Consider the following 14209-nt stretch of genomic DNA (forward strand, 5'->3'; position numbering starts at 1 on the left):
AGACCGCTGGAAGGAAGCTGCACGGTAGATACTGTGCAGTCATAAATTTGTAATGTGTAGCCATTGTGGCTGGGGGGATAAATATTCAGTACCTGTTATTACCTGATAAAGTCATACATATGTATGGATCCATTTTATGTGATAATTAGAGAATCTAGTTTTAGCATCTGCTTTTACCTGATAAACCAACTTTATTATTTTAAATAAAGGAAAAGCAATAATTCACAATCTACAGACACCATGAAGATGTGAAACAAAGCTATCAAACGGGAGGGAGGAAAGAAGGACAATATTTCAGATCCACACCCCCTGTTAAACAGGAGGCCATGTGAACAAGAACTGTGTGCTTGCTTTCTATATGGTTTATTAGAAATACTCCTGCCTGCTTTCAGAGCACGTGTGTAAACAATTGAACTAAGTTTAATTTTAAATAAAATGGAATTATGGACAAATCTGGCCATACCAAATATGTCTATTTTGGGGATCAATTCTAAATATGAATGCTTAGTAGGATAGCTAATTTGTATAGCTCACCTCTGACAGAGAATTTGACCAATGTATTTTGAAACTCCGTTGTCACAATGGTCAGATAACAGCCGACAAATAAATAATAAGAAAAGACAAGTTGACAATTGCTGTTTTACATTACAGTTTTAGTCTTGGGCCATAACATGTGCATGCTATTTCAGCAAGTGCAAAATATTTGGAGTCCTTAATTTTCCTCCCCAGCAGAGGTGGTGGGAGGAACTGATCTGAGCTTCAGATTGTTTCCTTGCGGTGCTGATAAGGTGAGAAGCAGTTTTAGAAGGTACTGCCTTTTTCACAGCTTTTAAACTCCCACTGCAGTTTGGCAGCATAAATTATTTTCTGCCTTTTCTAAATGCTACTTCCCTAAAAAATTTCTCTTTGATGAGGAATATATCTTAGCAAGGTGGGCCCATGAAACACAGAAGTATTTTTGTGGGAAAATGGAGAATGATATATAAAATAAATTAATATCTTCTGGACGTTGGAAAAGCACAGGAGGGAACCCGGGAAGTTTTTGGTGGGGTGGGAGCTTATGCTGTGCCTTACTCTTTTTAAGACAGGTGTCTGACTGCTTGTGCTGTAGAAAAGCATTCTGGTCAGACTGGCATTCATGCAACCCCTTCCTTCGAACTCCTGTTTTGGCTGCCACTGTTTCACCCTGCTGCTGCTGCCTTCTCACAGACCCTTTTACTGAGCAGCAGTTCGCACACATCTCCTCCTGCCTGGTGTCCCTTTCAGTTGTCCTCGTCACACGGCTGATCACAGCCCTTTATTCCTGCCGACAGAGCCTGGCAGATGGGCTGTGTGGCATAAAAGCCTTTGATTCTGAGTGGAAAGGCACGTGGGTTGAGTCTTAGGGGAAGGATGGAGTACTTAACTACACGGCTCATGAGAAATACACCTCACACCTGATATTCATAGGTTAAGGTCAAACCTGTAAATATCTGTAGAATTAATTTGAACATGACACTCCTACCTTTATTTTTCAAACAGCTTGGAGTCGCTGGTAGAAATCTGGCATTTCATAAGGTGTGAAGGCAAATTAGCCATTCTTTCATTCTTTGAAAGAATAAATGTGTTTGCTTATCTGAATAAATTATCTATCCCTTTAAAGCTCCTTCATAATGCAAATGCGAAGTAAGGATGATAACTTCTTTGCCTCACTGAGTTTTATGCCACAGCAAAGACGTTTTTTTACAACATCTGTTCCTCAGCTATGTGGGTCCTTCTGTCACTCCTTCATGTGGGCAGCCCGAGAAAAAAAAGGCCAAAGCAGAGGTTTGCCATTTCTCCTCAGTGACAAATCTCTCAGAGTCCGTTGCCAGAGAAAATATAATGGCTTTGTCTTGAGGCAACCCAGGACTTCCTTACATTAGGATGGTTATAATTAACTCCCTGTTGATCCTGTCACCCCTCCTTCTCTGTCACACCAAGCTGGTCTTATGTGAGGTCCCTCAAGGCTGTTCCAGCAGCCTGCTGGACAGAGCTGGGCAGACTGGGCAAGCTGCAGCACTCTTCTCGTTCAGCCTAAAACATGTTGCAATTGAAGTACAAGGTGTAACATGTTCTTCTTTCTTGGGAATATGTGAAATATGGTCCTGACAGAATTAGTACTCAGCTTGATGCTATGCATGATTTGTATCAATAATAAAAAAATGAATTATAAAGTGATTACTGATAAAACTCATGAAAGACACAAAAATGACAGAAACAATAATTAAAAGAAGCAGGTGGTTAATGTGAATTTGTGACTGGGTATTTTACTGGAACCAAATACAGGTCATATATTTAAGGACAAGGATTTCAGTCTGTATCTACAAGTTTAGAGTCTCTGTCCATAAAAGCAGTGACTTTGAAACCACCTAAGTTTCAGAATGCCTATGTTGATACCTTAGTTTAGAAGAGGAGCGTGCTTTTGAAACCAGTTTCCCAATCATTCCATCATCTTTTAGTTTGTTTTGTGGAGCATCCAGTCTGAGAGAACAGGCTGGATATAGTCCAAAGTAGTATCTGCCAGAAAAGTGTGCAGTGTGGGCATGCAGCTGCATGAGAGTTCCCTGTGTGATGTGATAGCAAAAAGGGTTGATAAGCTCCTTGATGTGTCAACAGAGTCTGTAGGATAACAGATCATTTTGCAAATAGGTATGGATTTATTTATATGGTTATATGACCAGGATATCACATACAGTTCTAGTATCCACAGTTTCAGAGGATTATAAATATGCAATCATAAATTATGAAGCTGATTCAAAAAGATATCTTAGAGCAAGAGACATAGCCATCTGGATCTGTAAAGTGGTGGGGGTTTTTTTGTTTGGTTGGTTGTTTTTTTTAAAAGTTTTATTATTGTGAATAAGAATCTTTAAGAAGATTATTATTGACTAAGAAGCTTTTTAACATACTTGGCAAAAGGTATGATGTAAACTTATGGCTGGAAGATAGACAAATTTAAATTGGTGATATGCATCACTTTTTTTAAATGCTGGGGATTATTAATCTTTGGGACAAGCTTTCTTGGGAAGAGGTGAATTTTCCATCTCTTGATGTCCTCAGATCAAGACAGAATGCCTTTCTGGAAGATGTACTTTAGGTAAGCACAAATTATAGGTCCTACTGCAGGGAGAACTGTGATACAAAGCAAGTCAAACTAAATGATATCAGATGAATAGTTCTTTCCAGCCCTAAAATCTATGAATCTGTGTTATCAAATTTATATATGCCAACGCCTTACAGAACTGAAACATCATTTTGAGCCACTATATAACCACAAGTTACCTGATGCCTATGCTATCAAGTTTCTAGCATGCTCTTATTTCTGGAATTAGTATCTCTCTGTCCTGCACATTCTCAAGGCACTTCTTCCAGACAGTGCATTCATGAAGGAAGATAAGGTGTTCTACAAACAAAAGAGCACAATGCTCTTCTGACAGGTGGTGCTGTGATGTAACCTTAATTAATCAGACATACTGCTTGGGATTTTTTTCTGAAGAGCCTGGCAAGGGCACTCACTAGCTGAGCAGGGGGGAGAAACATGGTTAAAAGGAGAGCTGATACTCTCTCCCACAATTGAGTTTGTCATTTCATTTTATCCTGGAATGTTTTCGGCACCTAATAACCTTATCAAATTTTAACCTTTTCTGCTAAATTCTGCCATAGGATTCTTTCCTTTTCCTTTTCCTGGGAATGAGATTAGGCCCAGTAGCTGTATTTCGAATAACTATAATTTTTTTTCCTTTGGAAACTTCAGTGCTCCATGTATCAGCATGAGAGGGAGTTGACATTTGAAAGGAAGATAAATGATTATGTTGGGTGAGCAGGGGCTTCATAACACTGTTTAGAGAGAGATGCCTTTCTCCTGTCACCATAAAAAAAATCTATTTGATTCTGGCCTCTGAATACTGAAGATTTAAAGAGTCTTGGAGACTGGACCATTGGTGAAGGGAACAGGTCAAGGCACTTTTCATTCTTAGATCTAGTTTTGAGTGATTTAGAGTAGGTGTTATGAATAGAACTTATCTATAAATAAGGTTTATTAATATAGGGCCACAAATCTGTTGTTCTCAGTAGGTTACTAGCCATTAGGTAGAAAATAGGGGAGTACAAACGAACCCAAACAGACCAGATTCTTACAATAATAAATAAGAAGTAATTTCACTTGAAAAGTTAAACAGCCTATAGCATGAGTAATTGAAGAAAAGCAATTCAGATATGACACAGAAAATCCATATGATGCATGAATATATAATATAGGCAGTTGGTGAACATATAAATAATAAAGAAAACAAATAAGAGTTTTTTAAATACAATAGTTAAGATTGTTTTGAAGACCATTAATAAGTAGTTAACTTATTAGGGCAGAAAATCTGTATTTAATCTGTGTTTAAAGGAGCTTTTGGAGACTGCAGATAGAAACCCCTGCATGGATGCATACTCAGCACTTGGAGACAGCATCCTTGTGCTGAATCCTGATTTTACTCTTTTATAATGATACAATGATCTTAATCTGTATGAGGTAATCAGGTATATTACTGTTTTATTTTAATCCAAGTGATCTTAGACTTGCAAGTATAGGCTACTTTGTGAGCAATCTCATTTGCCTGATTTTTGCCTGTGCAAAGGTCTTTGTCTCACAGACCCACCTGTCTCTAAGATCTCTGATTTTTCCCTGTCCTCTAACCTCCTAGTCACCTAAGTAAAACTAAGCTGATTTAAGCTGTTTATGTAGCAGCTTGTGCAGAGTTGTATATGCTAAATTGCTATCTTTATTATTCTGTCTCTAAGTAGTTATCAAATATTATTTCCAAAATTCCCTTATACTAAATAGTGCACTTACTATCAGCTAAAAGAGTGGTGTGTAAATTATAGCTTTATATCTCTCCTGCAAACTACAAATATTCATATAATGGACGTAAACCCAACAGTAAATAAAGCCTTTCAGGTATATCAGTTACAAGTCAATAATATTCACAGAGGGTTTTGACTCACTTTCCTCCATAGTGATATGTAAATGAAGATACGATATCTTTTCCAAAAAGTTACTTAGAATACAGTTATTTTTTTGCCTGTGTTGATGGAAGCTCAAAAAATAAAATTCATTGCTGAAGTGCTTTATTAACATTCTTACTGCTCAGTGACATGGTCTGTTGTTTGTGTCCTGCAAATTAATAACATCAAGGCCAGTTGCCTGGAGACAGCATAAGTATTTCTGTGTTTAGAAATGAAAGGAGCTCTGGGAATTATATGAAGAATATGTTTAATTAAGTAGGGACAAGTAGGGAATTAAATGCATTTAATTTAAGGACACTTTAGAAGGCGCCTCACTTCATGTGTTTGTAGCTGGTGCAGAAGCTGGCCCATTAAGTCAAACCTGCTGTCCAATTCCATTCTTATTTTCTCAACTAAATATACTTTCAGCGCAAAAACAGTACAACAAGTGGGAGTAAATTTGGCCAGGAGATTGAAGCTTACGTTATTTTTTATTCCAGTTCACTCTACCCAGATTTACTCCATAAGCAAATATGTTTTTCTCCTGACTCAGAGTTACTGTAACTTGGAGACAAATGCCTTGAGTTGTATAAACTGTGTTGCTATTCACCCAACCCCATGCCAAGTATCTCTATTATAGTCACTTTCCTCACTTCTCAAACGGGTTGCCAGGGAAAAATTCATATAAAGCAGTGCTCTGAGTTGAAAAAATAACAGGAGTTTCTTTACAAACATTCTGCATTAAGATATACTTTTGAGCCTATTCTGCATAGTGATACAGCCTATTTCTGATGTAAGATGCTCTGCACCTACGAAGCTTCTCTTCCTAGGGTGGCCTGCAGCCAGCTGGAAGAAGCTGCTCAGGAGCAATGAAGCAAGGCATTTGTGCTCTCCTGAGAGTCAGTGGCATAAGTTGCCGCTGCAGGCGTGTGCTTCTCCTTCCCATTGTGCCCTGTCAAAATACCATGGTCAAGCGACACAGCAGACAGCTGAGGTAGCTTTTGGGAAGTTTCATTGCAGTGCTTTGTTAATCAAAATTTAAAAAAGGAGAGAATCTCAACAGTTATGAAGATGCGTCTTAGCATAACAAGTGTTATGCTTGTTATGCTCATAGAAATGTGTAGTAAGTACTGTTAACAGCTGAGCTTTTATTTGTTACTTGAAGTATGCTGAGCTGCCTAAAACTTTCCTGCTGTTCTATGTCTGATGATTTTTAGTATGTACCACTGAACAAATGCAGCCCTTATTTCCCAGTTCAGACCAAGAAAACCTCCCTTCTATGGATTTCCTCTTCTTCAGCTTACAAGTACCTAATGACCTTTAGAAAGAGAGCAGAGAAGCCCTTGACTCCTTTTTTTGACTTTCACTTCCAGCATCAGAAGCAGCAAGCTCAGCAAACAGTTGCTCTGCCCAGAAAGTGTGGAAAGGTAGCTGAGTGGTCAGTATTGGTTTAACTGCTGGATCATTTCTGAAGGCTGATCTTTTGAAAGGTCTGGATGATGATAATAAGAATGTGAATTTAAAAAATGGCTCAGTGTTTGAACTGAAGCATCGCATCAATGTTTGAGTGTGTCAGATATGGACCTTGACCAGTTATGGATATGGTGTATGCCTACAGCAATGAAAATATAGTGAACGAATCCAAATTTTCTGAAGGAGAAATGGACAAAAAGAACAACTACTTTGCAAATATACATCACATGCTACCTGTTGGTATTATACAGTTGTGTGCTGAAGAACTTGTCTCTGAGTACATTCTCTGAGTTTTGAGATCTTATATTTAACTACAACTCACTTTACCCTTTTGTCTGGGTAACTCCTTTTCATGTAAACCTAAAGTGGCTGAATGATTTTCTTTTAATTTGGGTCTTTACTCACCTGAGCTTGCTTGCAGTTGTGGTGGTGCAGCCACCACCCCTGGGCCACATTGCAACGTCAGGACCAGTCAACCTTGTGTTCTTGTGCAGTGAGTTGGGACAACCTGGTACTTTCTTATCCTGACTACAGTACAGTGAGTCAGGACAGTTAGGCACCCTCTAACCACACCTGAAACTCTTATTGCCTGGAACCGCATGTGAAACTACTGCTGTTTGGATCATGGCTTCACTTTTGTGGTTGCCTGACAAGAATTATGACCGGACTGAAATTGCACTGACCAAAGTCAATCATCTTATGAACCTATAAACAGCAGTCCCAAGTGATGCCCTTTGAGCTCTCCTGGACTGCAGCAGGCTGCGACCAGCATCTCCCTCTGAGTGCACGCCTCACAGAGCTCGCGAACCTTCCAGTTTACGAAAATCAGAGGACCGTTGCTGAAAGCTGATGATGGGACCTGAGCTGAAACTCTTCACTCCTTGAGGCTCAACCCTTTGCCTGTTGAGAAATGCCAAGACATTTGACATGAATATTTCACTGAACTTGAGGGGAATTCTTATCAGGTATACCTTTTATTTTTATATATATATATATATATATATATATATATGTTTGTGTCTGTGTGTGTGCGTGCGTGTGTGAATTGACCGGGGTATCTGATAGCAAGTATAGTATAAATATTACCCTTTCGAATCTATAATTAAGTCACTGTTGTGATTGTAGTAAATTCTACTTAATCACATCATAAATGTTAAATTAGTTAATGATTAAGTTCTGCTAAACCTTGTGATTTACCTCAAACTGTGAATGAACCTCAGACTGCTGCTACACACATACAATCCCTTTAGAGATAAACCGTTGCCCAAGTCTGGGACTAGGAGTCAATCCAGCTGCACCCAAGCTCCATCAGGAGTTTAGAAAGCAAGGGGGTCTTCTCTGAACCTCGTGACTCAGCGGGAGGGTCTCCCTTACCTTTTTACATCTCTGATCTCTGTACAAATCATGAAAAACCAATTCTAACTCGATTTCCCTTTGTATGTTTCTCCCTTACCCTTTTGCATCTTCGGTCTCTGTATAAATCATTCTAGTTTGATTCTAACTTAATTTTCCTTTGTACTCTTCATCCATGTATTAAGTAATAGAGTGAACCTTGCCATTGAACTTTGTGAAGTAGTGCTTTTATAAATTCCTATTAAATCACTTTTGCTAATACCTTTGGTGGTGATTCTTTAAGCGGTCCAAACCACTCATGATGAATTGGTGTAGTTGGCAGGATGGCAAGTAGTATCACTTACGAAAACATGGAATAATTTGAGTCCCAAATTTTCAGAAGGATGGGCTCGCGATAACTGGCATGATTGGAAAACTGTGGAAGAACAGCTAAGGATGGCCGGGGGCCATATAAAGGATGGAATAGGAAAGGGAATTATTTGCAAAATGTTAGGTACCTGCCTAGAAGCTGCTTGCCAGTTTAGGAAGAATAGCAATAAAAGGGAAGTGGACCTAAAGGAAGAAATAGAAGGCAGAAGAGCAGCTGAATTAATACTGTCCTTGAAAATTGAGCAGCTGCAGAAACAGTTACAGGAAGAAAAGGAGAAAACATGGAAGTTGGAAGAAAAGATCAAGATGATGCTCATGTGGGCCGCACACCTGCCTAACCCTGTGCAAATTAAGAAATTAATAGTGTTCCCAGAGGACTGGGATGATGATATTTGGGGTGATCCTGATGACCATGAGGAGGGAAATGATGGTCCCTTGTTCCCCTCAGATTCCTCTGAATATGAGGCTAGACCCATCATTAAAGCAGAATACATTCTGATTCCAGCTGGTCCCGAATGACAACTGATGAAATTTCTAATAGATATGGGAGCACAAAGTTCAATGTTAACACAACAGGATGCTGAGAAGCTGGGTGTGCAACCTGGACAGCAAAGAGTTAAAATCACTGGAGTAAACAGAGTAAGTGTTATGTGCCAAACCACAAAAGTTAATTTATGACTCCTGGGTGAGAAGCGCATGTTATCTACTCACTTTGCAATCAAAGATCACAATGAAAATATTTTGGGTTTTGATATTTTGAATGGCTGAACCTGGCACCTGCTGAATGGCAGGGTGTGGTCATTTGGTTCAAACATTAATCCTAACCCTGATAAAAATTGGGATGTGACAGTGCATGTACTCTGCACAGCCCCTGCACTCCCTGGTACTAATGTACTGCAATACCCAATTTCTGCTGTGGCACGAAATGGAATTTTTGAGGTAATAGCAGATTTTGAGAAAAGACAACTTTTCTCCAGAACCCACTCCCCATATAAATCACCTGTCTTGGCCAGTCTGAAAACCAGATGGGAGGTGGTGTTTAACAGTTGATTATTGGTGCTTGAATGCTAATACAGCCCTGCTTTGCAAGCAGCTGCACACCTATGGACGGCAAAGCTAGATGTGAAAGATATGTTCTTTATAGTTCCCTTACAAGAAAAGGATAAAGAGAAATTTGCTTTTACATGGGAAGGTGTACAATACACCTTTAACAGACTCCCACAGGGATATAAACATTCTCCCACAATTGCTTATGTCATGCTTGCTGACCTTTTACAAACAGTCTCGCTCCCCCAAGATGTGAAACCGTTCCAATACATAGATGATATTCTGATGGGAGGAACCTCCCCTGAGTCAGTGGGGGAAGCAGCAGCAGCAGTGTGACAAGCACTGTGCAAAGCAGAAGTTGAGATCCCACCTGAGAAATGTCGGGGACCAAGTAGAGAAGTAAAGATTTTAGTGGATTGCAGGTAGTGCAGTAATTCCACCAGACACCCTAAGTAAAATAGAACAAGTGCAGATCCCCCAACTTAGGAAAGAACTACAACGTCTTATGGGTACTTTAGGATACTAGAGAAAACACATACCTGGATTTTCTAGCATTGCTTGCCCACTGTACTCCCTTTTATGAAAAGGAAAACCATGAAGATGGAACCCAGAATATGAAGAGACAGTCAAAACCTTAATACAGGAATTAAAAACATATCAGTCATTGGGACCAGTACACACCCAACCCTATTATAGCAGAATGGGGTTTTGCTGAACATGGTATTTACTGTAACCTTCTCCAAACTGGCCCTGAAGGGCCAAAGAGACCTTTATTATCCAGCTCAACTGCATTTAAAGAAACAGAACAGAAATATTTCTAGTGGGAAAGGCACTTCTGTCATTAGTCTGAGCAGCTGAACAATTTTTGCTGCTAAGTGGTAACCCATCTGGAAAAACCCCACTGAGATTTGCATTGTTTTCCCTTTCCAGGAATGATACTGGAAATGATACCAGCACACCTCCCCTGGAGATCAGGTTAACCATCGAAGGATTGCTTATCCTTCTCAGAGGAATAATCATTGCCAGCAATGCTCATGGCGTCAACAAGCTCGGCCCACAGGGTGAAGACACTCACACAACCATCTGGAGTATCCTGCCAATTTTGTATCATCTGGAAATGGAATGAGAAAACCAGTATTTGAGACTTGGAAAAGTCATTTATTTTACCAGTACAGCGTCTGAAACATATCACTCCAGCAAAAGCTGAAATGTGGGATTGACAGTTACCAGCTCTTTCACTATATCTAACCTGTCTTACAGCACTTGCAAGAATCACTGGCACGGTCTTTTCAAATTCATCATTTCTGGCAGTTTTTAGAACTCAAACTTTAAAATGGTGCAAAACCTGTGCATTTTTAAAAGAGCCATAACAAGAAATTCAAATAAGCCCCTTTTGTCAAGTTTACTTATAAAGTAAGCAAATTTACTTAACCCTCTGATCTTCCCAGCAAATGTCCACCCAAAATAACTGTAATCTCTTAATTAAAAAGATATGGCTGAGTTAATCACTTTAGATATTTAATTATATCGTTAAAGAGAAGGAAAGGTACAGTAGTTGAAGTACTAATTGAGGGGACTCAATTTGAGTTCTTTACTGGGTTTTTTTTGTGACTTGACATAGGCCTGCTAACAGAGAATTGGCAGAGAAAGCCTGAATCATTCAGTCATGCTTTCCACAATGAGAAGAATCATATGTTAGACATCTCATGTAGCAGGGTCCCTAGAATACTCTTTTTATGTGCCCCCACTCACTGCAAACCTCAAACTCATCCCAAAACTGATAGGAAACTCTGGGTCTATAGTAAAAGGTAAAGGAGCCCTGATTATGTTGGTGGTTGTCTCTCCAACTCTATACCTGTTAGATGCTAATTTAATATGACCTGTATTTGACAAGGCTAGATACAAATGTCTCTGCAGAAGTGTTGTTGCAGTCTTAGGAAATTTGGCAAGATGAGATTTGTAGAAGTATTTTTTTTTTAATTAGACCAACCAGCATAGGTGGAAAAAGGAACATCAAAAAGCTTCTGTGCACATGTGCCTTTCTTCCAGTATGAAATAGAAGTAGCAAACTTCAAAGCTATACACAGACTGAGATAGTTACAAATCATTAGATACCTATCAATTAGCCTGACTGAAAGAACCGGTATAGTATCTATGGGATAGATGAAACATTACCAGGGAGAAACATATTAAGATGATGATCTTTTCATTGCAAGGTAGGTAATTTCATTTCCAGACTGTGAAACATCAAGGGGTTAATATGGAGAGAGATTATGGTTTGTCACAAATTCAGCACCTGTGTTGGATCCCTGATATTGGTATCCAAGAGAGTTATAAATAAATTGCATTGCGAAGAGTTACCTTTTGAAGGTGTTTTGTATGTCTCCCTTAAGGTTTAGGAGTGAGAGATCAAAGGTAAAGTGACTGTTTTGTGTTTCCCTTCTATCATACACATGTTGAGCTGGACTACTATAGCTTTGATTCCAGCTGGGGTCTAGAAAGTAGACTATCTTACACCTAATTTCCCTGGAAAGCTCCATGCAATAGCATTCACGTGATGTCTAGGAAGACAAACTTGCAGTGGCAGCATCGAGGCAATGACATTCTTTCATTCCCAGTCTGCCTCCAGTTTTATATGCAACAGCCTCCTTGTTGGTGTCTTATCTCAGAACTGCAGTTTCATCTCTTTCCTCCACTGTTTTTAGATGGGAGGGCAGGACAAAAGAAGCTGTATTTCACTAGATAGCACAACCTTGCTATTTTTAAATGGCAAGAGTATCTCTACAGTGTTACTGTGAAATTTTGAAGGCACCAGTTTTCTAGAAGGGATTTTGGACTTTGTATACTAGAGGACCTATCTACAGGGGTGAATGTCCTCAACATTTTCTCCTGGTTAATTAGCTGAAAATGTAATATGATGGCCTGCCTTTTTGTGTATCCCACTTGAAAAGCCTGTCTTTTCCCTTGAATTGTGGAGAATACCTAGGCACCTGCATAGTTTTAGCCCATAATCTCTCTCTGAAGCAACTTCACATTTATAAAATAATTGTAATGCTTCCTTATCTCACAGGGGATTGCATGGCTGGGTATACTAAATCACTATGAGATTCTCAGGGACAAAGGTCTGTAAACCACGCTGTGAGGAATAAATAGAGAACAGCTTGAAATTTTCAAATGGCAGAGAAGTAGCAGCATAAGATATTAGTGTTATTACTGTTGTCCCCGCTACAAAAAGAGAAATGACACACTTGCCATATAAACAGCTCTTTGCATTCTAGGAAGTGACAAAAGGAGAAAGGAAAAAAAGTAAAATTTGCATGCAAGAGCACAGTGTAACTGCATCGTGCTGTGTATTCCAGCCAGCCATGCGTGAAATCAGGGAGGTACTTTGCGAGCAGAAGTGAAGCGGCACTTTCTCCTTTTCCTTCTTTGGGGAACTCACAGGTTCAGGGAGGTGAAAACTCTGTCACAGGCTCAAATCACTAAGGCTATGAGACATTGCCTGACAGCAGTTTAAACAGAATTATATTAACACAGTGTAAACCACTTGAAATACAGTATTTTCTGAATTACGCCTCAAACTTATTCACAGTCCACTAGTTGCTGGCAGGAGTGAATTGCAGAGAGAGGAAGGCAACCTTTTCCTGACAATACAAAAAAGGGAAAAGCTGATTGAAAAATTTTCAGTCTCACACAGCAGAAGAAGAAATTTTAGGGCAAGGTAATGAATCATCAGTAAATCACTGATGGGTGAAGCTCTTGCACAGGTATTTAAACTTGGCAGCTTACCTAAATGCCACTAGTTTTCATGCTGCATAGGTGTGTTTGTGGACTGGATGCAGGCATCTCCTGCAACCATGCTCAGCTGCTCGCTTACCAGTCTGCTGAGACAGAGGTAGGGAAAAAAATCCACTCCCCGATTGGCCTAGGCTGCAGCAAGGAAAAATCCTTTTTAAGAATTAAATTTAAGATTATTAGATTAAATTTAAAAAAGTATGACGTTGTCTTAGATCCTTGCATTGAGAACTCATAGCAAAACTAGAAAAACAATCATCCTCAGGTTTTTTGTTCATCATGCCAGAACTTCTAAAATGAAAATTGTCTCATCCATGTTGCCAATATGGCAGAATATAATCTATCCTTCACTGTTCATTGTCTGCTGCTATATATATTCAGTTTTATACACACACATGTTAGGGTATTCTTATTCCATTTCCTTATTTGTAGTAAGGTGATGGTTTTTTAACACTGAAGACTGAACCTGCTGTGAGAAGTGTTATCTCAGAGGAACCATCCTGGTGTAAAATGCTTCATTAACTCTCTTCCAGATTAACAGTACTCTGTCAGCCATTTGATATAATAACAAAGCATGAACCTTTTTCTGTCTTCTTTTACATCCTGTTTTTATTTCGGTGCTTACATGGGCTCCAGACATAATCCAAGCCTAGGAGCAGCTAGACACTCTTGTGGCACAGAGAATAAACACTCTGGAATGCCTTCCCTGAACATAAAATTTACTTTGTTTACCATGAATCTTAAAAATCTTAAACAAACTTGATATCACCAAGACAGCATATCATATCCTCCTGCCAAAAAAAGAAGAAAAAAACAGAAGAAATGAGACATCTCCTTGAAGTTCTATAGAGTCTATAAGACAATGATAAATCAAAGTATGGACAAGCATATATACCATGTTATTTCTAAATGAAAATGTTTGCCTAATTGTATAGATTACGCATTCAGATGGAGATGTATATTTTCAACTATTAATTTTTCATTCCTTTAGATTATGACACTGTATCATATTGCAGCTGCTTTCATCCCATGGCACCCTGATCAAGTAAATGGTGGAATTACAGCATAATCATAAATTTTAAAAAAGACAGAAAATTCCAGAATGTGAAGCTTTTATGTATATGTTTCTGTTCTGCCTTGTTGTAACTTTACAGTCATT

The sequence above is a fragment of the Aquila chrysaetos genome, chromosome 1 (assembly GCF_900496995.4).
Source record: "Aquila chrysaetos chrysaetos chromosome 1, bAquChr1.4, whole genome shotgun sequence".
Taxonomy (NCBI): domain Eukaryota; kingdom Metazoa; phylum Chordata; class Aves; order Accipitriformes; family Accipitridae; genus Aquila; species Aquila chrysaetos.